Here is a 14,227-nt window from a genome sequence, read left to right on the forward strand (position 1 = left end):
TAGGTTAGTATTCACTTGTTATCTTAGGATGTGTATTTTTTTTTTTATATCATTGGGTTTAAAGCTGTACACAACCTTGCGCAACCTTTTAGGGTGAGAAGCGGTATATACGTTTTTTAAGTAAAAAAAAAAAATAACGGGCTATATTAATTAGTTTCAACGTATGGGCAAGATGAACATAATTCAGTACTGTATCATAATTAAATAAAGTTTAAGTACAGATTATTTGATGCTATCCTTGTCTTTCACATTTCTCTCATGTTTCGTAATTAGTAGAAGCACAAACCTTCATGGGAAGTCATTTTGCACTACACGTTTTGCAAAATTCTGCGGCTCAATTAATTTCAGGTCACAGCATTAGATATCATATTACACCAGTTCTTCTTGACCTCCACTGGCTCTCAATCCAAATATAAGGTCGCAATGCTTGTTCACGAATTGCTCTCTCTAAACTCCCTTCCATGGATTAATTTTATGCTTAAAATATATGATCCTACAAGATTATTGCGATCTGCATGGAGAGGGCTTCTAGCCATTCCAACCATATAACATGCCCAGCTGGCTGACTCTAGGGAATGGGCATTCTCGATAGCTGCTCCAATCATTTGGAACACTTTACCGCAGGAGTTAAAATTGATGGGTTGTAGTAAAACATTCAAGGGCTTATTAAAAACCTTTTTAAGCAGGCACTTCTGTGATATTACGGCTGGTTTCTCATTGTGACATATTTGAGAACTCTGTTATTTTGTCTTTTGTTCCATTGTTCTTGTTTTTTGTTGTTATGTTTTTCTTGGTTTTCTGTGTTTTAGATTTATGCCACCTAGGGCCTTGATAGAGGCGGGTTGAAAAGAAAGAAAGAAAAAAATTAATTAGAGAGAGGCTAGGAGACAGAGGACTTGAAAGTATCTTGGCAGCTGGTGAAGAAGATGCAGATAGCAGAGTTTTTCATTGAAGTTGGAGTGAGCACAAAAAGAAGTTGGGAGTGTCTGTGATTTTACCATATCTCCCTTTAAAAAAAGAGACCCAAGATCTAGTTGAGCAAATTTGTACATTTGCACATCCAAAAAACCCCCATAAAATTGTCCAGAATGTGGTCTATATGCACCTGACATAAAAAATTATTTGTAAAATGGTTACAGATATTCCTAGATAGTATTTCCAATCAGGATGTATCAGTGCTTCATAGTTAGACTGATTGTTACAACAGAAAGCAAAAGTACTCTGACCCTGACAATCGGAGTACATCTAGCTCCTGATATAAGATCTTGAACCCAGCTAAGGTCCAACACTAGCAAGGCCCCACGCAGAACACAAGGGAAAAAGAGCAGTGCTTGTGGAAATAACAGGCAACACACGGCCAGAGATCCCCTTTCCCATTCTGAGGAGAGGAAGCAACGAAAGTTTGGGGAATTCCCTTTCCTTACCCACAGATAAAAGGAGTAGTGGAGCCTAAGGCCCACTGGGGAGGATTTAATTACATTTCTACAAATAACATGGTATCTATATGCCAACAGAAATTGCAGAGATCTTTTTAGAACCAGTGCAACAAACAAAGAAAGGGGAGCGTGCAACAGATTAAGGAAACACTGAATTCATCAGCTGCAGAGGATGGGATGCTTTCCTCATAATGTTAATCATATCAAGTCTGTTACCAATGAGAGCAATTGTGGTTACAATATCTGCAAAGCAAAACTGAAAAAAGAGATTGGTGGGAATGATGGTGATGTGCTGTTGTATGTTTTTGTTTTGTTTGGTGCATGCTACATGTTTGAGTGCTCACCAAATCGAATTAGCGTGCGTTAAATTGATCTAGTGCACCTTAGGTCATGTTAACTTGTACTAATTGGGTTTTAATGTGCACTAAAAAAAAAATTAGTGCGTGTTAATCCCAAATGACATAAAGTGAAAAGGAACTAAAAAAAAAATGAAACAAGCAAACATTTTTTTGGGTGCACACCCGTAATCTAAAGCAGGCAATGATGTTTAGCCAGGGAGTTGAGCTAGCTGTCATACTTAGGGTTGGCAACAAATGCATTTACTCATTGTTCTGCATATATGGGTAGATATACACAATAATTTCTCACATTTTGGGGCTTATGACAAAAATATGCACATTGGAGGGGAGAGGAAGGGGGTCAATTCACTTCTGGAGGTTTGAGCCTTTACTTTTTGAACAGTGGTCATAAAACAGATTTTTTACAAATATCTCCTATTGTAAAAATATATTCAGTTGATTTTCATTGGGTTATGAAACTTACAACAAAAAGGTATTTGGATGATCGGAAAGAAAGATATTCATCCTCTATGTGTTAGCCTATTTCCTCCATTATAGGGCTCAGATCTGCCCCTATTACCATCCTTAAATGGTGATTCATCTCCCTAGAGATGCCTACTTTCAACCCCAAAATAATAAATGTATTCTTCTCCAAGGCAGGAATAAATCCAGATGACCTTCATTTTCAGCAGATATCTCACATTGTTTCCCCTGGAAAACAGTGGCAGGCAGACAATCACACACTTTTTTCTTTTACTTTTATCCCATGAAACTGGTAGCAAAATCCAAAAAGGCATCCAGAAAAAGCAGTTCCGTGCCATTTCTCACTACTTTATAGAGACAATCCCATCATCTTTGCAGCCCATCAGAACACCGGTCTCTTTCAAAGACGTCATTGTCACTAGTTCCTGCATAAGAATTTCCACACATCCTACACACCTTGCACGTCTATCCCCTTCTCCCCTTTCATTCTTTTGCTCACTCTCACACATAAATACTACTGGGCCTATTCTGTACACAGTCAGACACCTCCAGTATACACACTTGTACACACATCATTATGAAAAATCACAGAACAAAAGCAACCAAATAAATATCATTATTTATTAAAATGCACCCAAGAAATTACTTGTACACAGTTTTCCAGTTCACAGGTGTCCAGTGAGTTGCAGGGTCCTGGGACCCATGAGGGTAATCCCTTGGCCTTTGGGAAGCCTCTTTGCCTTTCTCCCACTCCAAGAGGTAGAGTTTCAGGACAAGGAGCAAAGTGTGGGGAAAGATGAGGAAATAGCAGAAATATTAAACAAATATTTCAGTTTGGTGTTCACTAAAGAAGACTTTGGAGAAGGATGATTGCTGGTTGACATGAGTATGGATGGGAGTGGGATAGACACATCCCCATTTACAGAAGAGAGTGCTTGTGTGGAACTAGCAAAACTGAAAGTGGACAAGGCCATAGGGCCAGATGAGATACATCCCAGAATATTAGGGAAGATGAGAAAAGTTCTGGGGAGTCTGCTAAAGGACATGTTCAATAGATATTTGGAGAGTGGAGTAGTGTTACAAGATTGTAGAAGGGTGGTGGTAGTCCTGTTTCACAAAAGTTGCAGCAAGGAGGATGCTGAAAACTAAAGGCTAGTTATTCTTACCTTGGTGGTGAAAAATTAAATTGAGACTCTGCTAAAAGAAAGGATAATGAACTATTTACAATCCAATGGGTTGCAGGATCTGAGGCAAAATGGTTTTACCAGAGGAAGCCCCTGTCAAATGAATTTGATAGGCATTTTTGATTTGATGACTAGAGAATTAGATCAAGGAAGAGTGTAGTTTGCTTAGATTTCAGCAAGACTTTTGATATGGTCCCACATAGGAGACTCGTGAATACAATGAGAAGCCTTGGAATGGTTTCCAAGGTAGTGGATTGGATTACAAATTAGCTGAAGAACATACATCAGTGAGTAGTAGAAAATGGAACCCACTCTGAAGAGAAAAGAGGAATAAGTGGAGTTCCTTAAGGATTGGTTCTGGGACCATTTCTACTCAATATCTTTTTGAGCAATATTGCAGATGGGATTAGAAGGTAAAATTTGTCTTTTTGGGGATGACACTAAGATCTGCAACAGTATGTCACACCTGAAGGAGTAGAAAAAAATGAGAAGTGATCTAAGAAAGCTCAAGGTGAGGTAGAAGGTTTGGCCGTTGGGATTCAATGCCAAAATGGCATGAGGTCTGTAGTGGAAGACATTTGAAAGGAGACTGGAGGAACTAAATATGTACACCCTGGAGGAGAGATGACACAAACATTCAAATACCTGAAAGGAAGGAATGATGCACAAAAAAATGAAATATTTTCTGATGGAAACAAAGTTGTTAAACTAGGGGGTCATGATATGAAACTCAAAGGAAGAAGACTGAGGAACAATGTCAGGAAGAAATATTTCCTCACAGAAAGGGTGGTGGATGCATGGAATGCCCTCCTAGAATATGTGGTGAAGACCTGCAGTGGTATACCGGGCAGGGTCATCAAAAACTGATTTGAAGAGCTCAAGGAATCCATCAAGATCATGTAGAATAGGATCCTCACGCTCCCACAGCGAAGAGGCCCAAGCCAATACTCTTCCGTCTAAATAAGACAAGATATAGGTGTTCTTGGCATAAGCTGTAGGAAAATGACTAGGTTGCAAGGAAAAGTGCATGCAACACTGGTTAATAAAACCTCTACATTTCCAAACTTCCCCCAAGAAGCGTGTTGGAGCAGATAGAGGTACAATAGTCTTGACCGTCACTTCTGTCAGTGTAACTTCTTTACCTGAGGTGGTGGGTAAGTTCATCTGTGCGTGCAGCTGGTTGAATGCAGCAGTCAAATTCTCCAGCGCATTCTGCTGTTCGGAGATTCACTGGGCCAGGCCTGGAATGGCCTGCAATGAGGTGAGCTGAGCCGAATCAATGGAGTTAGCAATCTGTTATGGTTAAGCGGTGTTTGGGAGGATTCTTGGGTACTGTGGCAGATGATCATGCCCATGGGGAGGGGCCCCGTGGGGAGCCACATTACTGGGCTAGACTCAGGATGCACAAACACAGAATTAGATCTTTTATTGTTCAGCTTGATGTATACCACCAGAGGTGGCAGTAGTGAGATAGTCTGGATGTAGCAGTCTCGGGACCCTCAGCAGAGGGCACCCTTCTCACCCCGTTGGTATAGGGGAATTCCAGTGTAGGTTTCCCAGCAAGGCAATGCTGTAGATGAGACAGATTGAGAGTTAGATTACTCACTAGATAGTAGCTGTAGGTATGCGATTCCATCAGGCTGAAGTAGATGGTACTGGCACCGAGGTAGGGAGAGCAGTCCCTCGAGGAGAGAGTACCTGATCCCTGTAAAGCACCTGAAATAAAGCAGAGGGCCCCCGAGGAGCGGGTACCCAGGTTAGTCAATACCCCGAAAGGCAGAGAAAGAGCTTCCAGCGGCAGCATGGAAGCGGCAGAGTAGCTTAGACTGGATGAATCCAATCCTGTTTCAAGTCCGAGTCCCAGTCCGAGTCCTTGCTAACTTGATTAGCTAGCACATAAGGACAGGCTAAATACCCGGATGGTGTGACGTCACTAGAGGGGGATGCCCCCGAGGTTCGCGCCAATAGTAGGTCCTTTGGAGGAGCATGGCGGGAGGCAGCACCATAGCCATTCTGGGGACGCCAGAGAGGGCTGCTTGCAGATGCGGCGGTAGCCATTTTCCCAAGGTAAGCGGGAGGAGCCGTGAACAAGGTGAGGCAAACAGGGCGAAGCCGTCTATTTTATTTATTTATTTAATTTATTTAAAAACTTTTCTATACCGTCGCTAAGTCATGTACCATCGCAACGGTTTACAAAAAGGCACAAAAAAGGTATATATAGGTAGTTTATCGTACATTCTAACAAGTGCCAATTAAGTACAGTTACAATATCATTAATAAAAACAATGTTTGGGTAGTGATGGTTTAGTCCAGGTGTGTTACTTTTTATATTGGTCTACTTCATAACTGTATTGTCAAGTACACTTTCGAATAATAGAAGGACTAGGGGGCATTCCATGAAGTTAGCAAGTAACACATTTAAGACTAATCGGAGAAAATTCTTTTTCACTCAACGCACAATAAAGCTCTGGAATTTGTTGCCAGAGAAGGTAGTTAGTGCAGTTAGTGTAGCTGGGTTCAAAAAAGGTTTGGATAAGTTCTTGGAGGAGAAGTCCATTAATGGCTATTAATCAATTATACTTAGGGAATAGCCACTGCTATTAATTGCATCAGTAGCATGGGTTCTTCTTAGTGTTTGGGTAATTGCCAGGTTCTTGTGGCCTGGTTTTTGGCCTCTGTTGGAAACAGGATGCTGGGCTTGATGGACCCTTGGTCTGTCCCAGCATGGCAATTTCTTATGTTCTTAAGTATTTTTAATATTGCAATGTTGTTTATTCTTAGCTGCGCTTTTCTGTATTTTCGTTCTCTCTCTCCCTCTCTACCCCACCATTTCTTTTGGAAATTTTGCTTATAGAGCCATGTCTTTAAGGTTTTCTTAAAGGATTTGATATCACTCTGTAATCTGAGTTCAGTGGGCATTGTGTTCCATAGATTGGGCCCAGCCAGTGATAAGGCCTTTCTCTTACTTGGGTTAGTTTTGCCGATTTTACTGAAGGAATTGTTAGCTGAACGAAGGGTCCTTTGTGGGACATGGACTCGTAGGGCTGTATTTAGCCAGTCTGCTTCTTTATCGTATATTAGTTTGTGTATGGTGCATAAGGCTTTGTACTTTATCCTGTATTCGATTGGCAACCAGTGTAGGTCTGCTAAAGTTTCTGTTATATGGTCCCTTCTTTTTTTTCCTGTCAGTATTCTGGCTGCAGTATTTTGGAGTGGTCTTATTGATGAGCTGGGGAGTCCTAGTAAGAGTGCATTGCAGTAATCAGTACTGGAGAAAACAAGTGTTTGTAAAATTGTTCTGAAATGGGCAGGTGTGAGTAATGGTTTCAATCTTTTAAGGATCATAAGTTTTGCGTAACCTTCCCTTACTTTTAAGGATATGTGTTGTTTTAGATTGATTTCTGGGACTGATGGATGCAACAAGCAACTTGCAAGGAATGCTGGATGGACTATTTTAGTGAATCGTGTGGTACCGGGGGGCGGGCATGCGAAAGCCGGCAGCGATTGCACCACCGTGGTGTTATCACTGCCGGCTTTCGCAAACCAATAGCACCACCGTGAAAGGTGGTGCTATTGGGCACATTACTAGCGGCGATAAGGGGCCTTACCTTTTCGCCATCAGCTATGTCTTCGCCGCGTCTGCCCCGGTGCCACCTCTACTCCTCCCTTTCCGGTGATGACTCCGCCCCGATCTAGCTATCGCGTGCGAAAAATCCCTTTTCCGTGCGAAAGCTAGAGAAAATGACCCCCTTAGTCTTTATCAAAAGTCATTAACTATGTTACTATGTAACTATGTCTGGAAGCAATGGAAGGAAAGATTAAAAAGTCTGCATGGCTGGTTTCACAAACAAATCAGAAAGCGGAAGCTATGAAGCAGGAAAGAAAGTAGAATACAACTACATGTCCAAAAGAAACATCTCTTTCCCTTTAAAACAAAACCCAGGTAAAACATGCATGTTTCTGAAAGTGAAGTGCCTGAACTGCAGGACAACAACTTCTTTGTGGGCAATTTGATTTTTCAGGCAATGAACAGGCCCCTTCTGGGAGTGAATTGCATATATTTGTATTCACTAGTTTGCTGGCCCATGTAGATATTCATCTTGACTACCATTGTAGCCTCAAAACAGGTGTATTGGTCCCAAGGAGTTCAGGAAAAGGTGAGAATAGAAGGATTTCTGGATTCCTTTCAACTAAACTAGCAAACTAGGTAGCTTTGTGGAGGGAAACAGTGGGAAAGTTGTAACCATTTTGGAAAGTGATTTTCCATTCTAAGGAGGAAAGTTGTAGAGCAGTTATCAGGATACTCCTGCTTAATAATTTATAAAAAGTTGGGGAAAAAGTCAGTGAAGCAGTGACCTTAATGAGACACTAAACCTTCATCTCTTCTCCCGGTAAAGTAATGAATGCAACCAAGAAAGTTAAAAAGTAGGAGTTAACAAGGATAAAATGTACACTACCGCCCATGCTCTAATCTGTTATATTATATAATGTTGGCTATTATGGACATAGAATTCAGGGGTTTCTGAAACTGTGCCCCTACATTTTGAAGAGTAAATGGTACTGAAATCAAGGTCCATGGAGATTTCAATCTCCTCAGTGTACACACAGAATACAATATCCTGTGGACCTCTGGTTCTGCAGCTGTGTGCTTGCTATAAAAAAAAAAAATTGTCCAGAGGGTAAACAGAGCTAAATCTATGCTTTAAATAAGTTGCTTTGGGGTTTCATAGAAAAAAAACCATCAAATAAATGAAAAGAAGAAAATGGCCTATTTGATTGAGATATGCATATCATAGAGGCTGCAGAAATAATGAAAGCATGCCAGATGTGTCTTTTCTCATACTTTCTATGCGCTCAGATTTGCTTTCGTAGTGAACAAGGTGGGTGTGACAAATCTGCAGAAATTGATTCTCTTTGTCCTTATGAGAATTAAATGGGATTCTCTAAATTCTCTCAATGGATTAGAAAAGTAAGCCAGCACCTGGATTTAAGGAATTAAATCTAGGACATGGGGTAAACGTAAGATAGGGCATTCTGTTCATCTCTATTTGACAACTAGAGAAAACATAACAATGGAATGCATCCTTTAAAATGTATATATAAACTCCCCAGAATAATTTAATAAAGTATACTGTCAACTTACAAAGAATCAGGATCGTTGCCTGGGTGACAAAGATTATCCATGCAGCTTTTTGATTCTGTTATTTTTCTTAACATGAATTCATAATATTTAGGATTTATTAACAATGTGTCAGCATAATAAAGAAAAATGGCATGTTTTGCATGGGCCATCTAAATCATCTTTGAAATTAGATTCTGTTTGTCAACTCGGCAACAAGATATGAAGTGATTACCTGAAAATTAAAGCTATTTATCATGAAAGATAAAGCACATCAAAACACTTTGTGAAAACAAAATCAATAAGCATTTTATTATACAGATCGGATATCACTCTTGTGTAGGTTCTTATTTTATAGTTAGTCAATCATTTGTAGCCTGGCTGCTATAGCTTGTAAATTGTAATACAGAAATTTACTCTATTTAAAAGCTGATTGCTTTTTTTTAGATAATTGTGTTGGTAACATTTGGATTCATTAAATTCAGATTGCAGTAAGTGCCAGCGATACTACTTCTTGGTAAAAAATACAGTTGAATTATGCATTTGTGCTCATGAAAGGTATAATGTTGATTGATTTCATAAAGATGTTCAGTAGACAGAGCTATGAAGAGTGGTTACGAATAAATCTGTGATAAGTTCTAGAAAACATATTATAAAGGCTGACAATTTCAAGAGACATTTTTAAATATCTCCCTTTTACTTCCTCCAAAACTGACTCTCCATGTCTGCTGACACAATATATGAACAATGTAGTTATGGAAAAATAATGTATGTATACTTTCTGACTCATATTCTTCACCAAGCCCATTATGATGCTTCTTGACCTTCTAATGTACCCTGCCAATCCAGGTGCTCAATTAGCCCTTTTGGTTTTATTAGTACTTTCCTACAACTCTGAACTTCTATTATTGCATCCTACATCTGGAACATTCTGTTTCACAAATTTTCCTAAAACTCATCTTTTTCACCACCAAATACCACCTCAAAACATATAGGTGGTATGTCCACCAGCCTTGAGGCCAGAAAGAAGACTATTGCAAGTAACTACTCAGGAGGGCCATCAAATAAAAATAAATGTTATTCAAACCCGGAGCAGAGACTGTGTGGAAAAGCAGTTAATTGTAGCAAATTGTGTGATAATGAACACATAATAAAGCTTCTGACACCTGTACTGCTCTGAGCTATGGAGTGCATTAGCTGCTTAACCACACTGTGTATGAGTCTGATTATCTTTTTTCAAACATTCAGAGTTGCTTGTGTGATTATCAATCTCCTGCAACATAAGGTAGGGAAACCACACTCAGCATTCATTGACTATGAGTGTTTCTCAACCCTCTCAGGCACACCTATCTAGACAGGATTGCCACAATGAATATGCATGTGATAGATTTGCATACCCTCGGTCTCCAATGTATGCACATCTATCTAATACATATTCATTATGAATATCCTGCAAACCAGACTGGTTAGGTGTGCCTTCAGGAGAGGACTGAGAAACACTGGATCATGATGTCAGCATGAGCAAAGGCAACAGGTCAAAAACATCTGCCCACACTTCATTGTCCCTTTGTCTGCACACAATAAGGGTCTTAAACCCCACAAAAAGTATGACTTGTAAAAACCAAATCAATGTCAGGGCAGAATGAATAATCACACCTAAGCACTTAACATGTAATGATCCTCATATACAGGTATTTTCCACTCTCAGAGTAAGAAAATTCTGCATCATTTTTATTTATTTATTTATTTATTTTTATATACTGATATTCTGATACAATCATACGAGTTCACAACAACATAATATACATCGATAAAAGATACATAAATAATATTAGTCAATAAAAGAGTACATAAAAGAATATAAAAGAATATCATAAAAGAAAGATATATAACATTATCATGGCATTAATATAAAAAAACAAAATAAAAGAAATACAAAACCAAAAGCATAAAGGCCTCATTTTTGTGTGTTAAAGTATAAGCATTTTGTTTTTTGTGAGGTTAGATGCCATCTTATTGTGCATCAACCACTGTCTCAGAGCAGAAAAAGAGCACAAAATAGTGGAAGATATTTCATCCCAAGATGAGCTCATCTGGACATAAAATTTTATGTTGTCTGTGTATATCCAATATCCCATACAAAGGCCAACAAGCAGTCTACCTATGAGGACAGATAAAAATTGCTTAATACCACTAAAAGAGCTGACACTTATTTATTTATTTATTTAAAAACTTTTATATACCGGTATTAGTATGCATACATCATACCGGTTTACAATGTAACTTTAAAGGTAGAAATTACAATGAACAGGGAGGGCGAACAAGGAGGAGTATACAAAGAGCAGGAGGTGGAGGAATTAAAGCAATAAATAAAAACTGCAACGGACTATTTACAGGAATATACAAGGCGTAGGCAAGATACTAAAGATCTTGTGGGACATCAGTCAAAAGTGGATCTACTAGACCCTGATATGATGTTGTTGACAGCCAGCTAAATAGGATCTAAACCAGTTCATCATTAATTGATAACACAAGAATCCGGTGATTGATGATATCAAAGGTGGAAGAGATATCAAGTAAAACAAGCATGTATCTCCTCTCCTCTTCCTGAATTTTGAAGCAGACTTGCTTCTTCTTTAGAGTTACTTAACATACATGGAAATACTTCCTATTTTCTGATTGAGAGGACAATTTTCACAGCCATTTATGTAGGTAAATAGTGATTTACCTGCACCATTATGCTCCCTCAAGCTGTCTGAAAGTAAGTGCAGTTTTCTACAACATTTGTACTTTTAGCCACATTTGGAGGAGGTGTTTCTCATGCCGTGTTTTGGGCAGTATTGGAAAATAATATAAGTATACTAGTTAAAGGGGACTAGGTCTATATTCCACCCAGAGAAGGGCATATTGAGGTTGGAAGAATAGTGAGTAGATTATACTATTTGCGATGGCACTCTCCACTAGGAGTGTCCACGGTGGTACAGTCCTGGGTTTTGGAGAGAAAAGCCGGAGAGTATTCTGTTCAGAAGAGTTAGTAGTTAGGAGACTGAGAGGAAGCATGTTTCTTGTCTCTTGTGAGAGTGTAGCATTTGGGGAAGGTGTAAAACCTGCCTTTGTCCCAGATGCTCCAGAGTCTATAGCAAGTTAAAAGGGCTATGCAGACAGTTTCCAGTGGTGAAGCTTCTGATATTAACTATAAGTAACTTTCTGGTGAGTCTAGCAGTGGGATGGAGAGTATCCTTGCTTCAAGGGAGTAAACCTCTTACCTTGTGTTCATTCTTCTATGGGAGAAGGAAGGCTTGGATCAGATTTCAAGGTAAACAAAGACCTTCACAAAACCAGAAGAGGTATCAGGTGTCTATCCAGAGGTGTGGATAGAGCAGAGAAGAGGAGGAGAGAGTTGCCCAGCCAGTGCTCTATTTCAGTGGTATTCACTTTCAGAATACCCCTAATGAATATGCATAAGCTAAATTTTCATGCACACTGCTTCAATTGCAATTAAATCTATGTCATGCATATTCAATTGGGGTATCCTGAAACCATAACTGTTTGCGATCCTTGAGGACTGGAAGTGAATATCATTGTTCTATATCCAGTGTTCTAGGTGTTCAAAGTAGTCCAGAAGAGGAGAAGGAGAAACATGTATAAGAGAGGTTCAAGCTTTTGAGAAGCAGGTACTAAGAGAGGTCCTTGGGAGGCTGAGCATTTTTCCAAGAGAGCCTTAAAATCCAAGAAAAGGAATGAGGGGGATTCCCAGAAGGGTGAAATAACAAGGATCAATAACCCTCTTGATACAATTAAGATCCTGCCTGTGGACTCTAAATGCTTCACAGCCTTTACCACTTGCTACTGTTCTATTTGAACTGTTCAGTATAAGCTTTTAATTTTTTAACATTGTATATTTGCCAAGTGTCTCCTTGGGTAAGAGCACCTAAACACTTTGGGCCTTGGAGGTTAAACCTCCCCAACTCCCTTCCGCCATCTTCAGAGAATCCATGCCAGGGTTTCAGGACTGAGTTGATACTGAGCTTTTGTATTGAGTTGCCTCCCAACTAAGTGATTGCATTGGGAAGGAGCTACGACTGTATTTTCAAACCTAAGAACTTTATTTTCAACCCTCAGAAAAAAGAATATGTACTTAATATGGATACTTAGTAGCCATGACAATTTTAAAAGGGAAGGTTGAAAATTGATGCAAAATATGTGAATGAAAAGTGCCTACAGAATTTGTGCTAAAAAAGACAATTTCAAAATTGACCCTTTTATATAATATACACTCAAGCTACCATTCATACAATCTGGTTGTTTGAATAGTAAATGAATCAATATATTAAGATATTTTTTTGTAAAGTAAGACAAAAAAAAAGTACACAATTCTAGTTTATTGACCAGAAAAGGTTAATTCTTATGCCTTGTTTTCAACTAGATTTTGGAGGCACAGGAAGATTAAGTGACTTGCCCAAGATCACACAGCCAGTTGGTAGCAAAGGCACGTCTCAAATTCATGCCCTAGGTCTTCTTCTAAATCACAAGCCAATGTTCTAGTCACTCTGTCACTCATTGTCTCTGGCATTAATCTTAAACAAAATGGCTCTTGCCATTGCACCTTGACTGTTTATTAAAACATCATATAAAACTTGAAAGAGGAACACTTTTTTTAGGCTGATTGCACTCTCACATTGTTAGTGCCTTCCGTAGGTCTTATTATTACAGACTGAGTTGATTGCACATTTCCTTTCATCTCTCTTGTTTAAACATTCTGGGCATACTCCTTTATTTTAATTGATAATCCTGTAACAGAACTGTAGTTCCCTATTTATGGCATAAAATATATTTTTACCTTAAAAATAAATAACTAAAATGTTATTTCTTTCTAGTATCTCACAAAGGCAACACAGATAAAACTACAGTGTTTGAAAAGAGATCCCACCTCAAGGGTAACTACTGTATATTGCTTATGTTCCTATGTGTTTCCTTTGTGGGATTTTTTTTTTTTAATTTAATCTTTATTAAGTTTCAATCACACTTAAATGATTATAATTTTCCTTCATATACAAAGTAAATAAATTTCGCAAAACATAACCATCAACATATAACATTACTAGAAGAAAATTATATAAATTTGCTCCATTTAACCAATAAAGGGAGCCATTATACAATAACCGTATAGGAAAATATAATTAAAGGAGATAGGGGGACACATTTTAATTTAATTCAACCCACTGTTGTTGTTGAGGCTTGATTCATCTTTTCCAATTCTTTATCCCTTAAGAAATTCTCCATGTGTTCAGGTAACGAGAAAATAAACTTATTCCCTTGGTAATTTACAAAACATCGGCAGGGGAACTTTAAATAAAAAGTTGCCCCTAACTCCAATGTTTTGGTCTTCAACATAAGAAATTGTTTCCTACGACCTTGCGTGGTCTTAGAAACATCAGGAAATGTATAGACTTTTTGACCACAGAATAATATCTCTCGATTTTTTAGGGATTTCTCAAATATTAACTCCTTATCCCTTTCCTGTACAAAAGAGACAAACAAAGTTGTCCTTTTATTTATTATATCCAAGGAATCTTCGAGGAAAGTTGATATTCCTGGGGACTGTATATCATCCACTCCCACTGGTTTATCAAGCACCTTAAAAGGAAAGTAATAGATTTTGGAAAT

At 38.7% G+C, this 14,227-nt stretch overlaps 1 protein-coding gene across 7 annotated transcripts in view; it reads left to right on the top strand.

Moving 5' to 3' along the window:
• The window catches only part of LOC115088276 (triadin-like), a 162,069-nt gene that overhangs the window by 120,619 nt on the left and 27,223 nt on the right, over positions 1-14,227 (top strand). The gene's annotated exons all lie outside the window — the stretch shown is intronic.

This window comes from Rhinatrema bivittatum, chromosome 3 (assembly GCF_901001135.1).
Source record: "Rhinatrema bivittatum chromosome 3, aRhiBiv1.1, whole genome shotgun sequence".
NCBI classification, from domain to species: Eukaryota; Metazoa; Chordata; class Amphibia; order Gymnophiona; family Rhinatrematidae; genus Rhinatrema; species Rhinatrema bivittatum.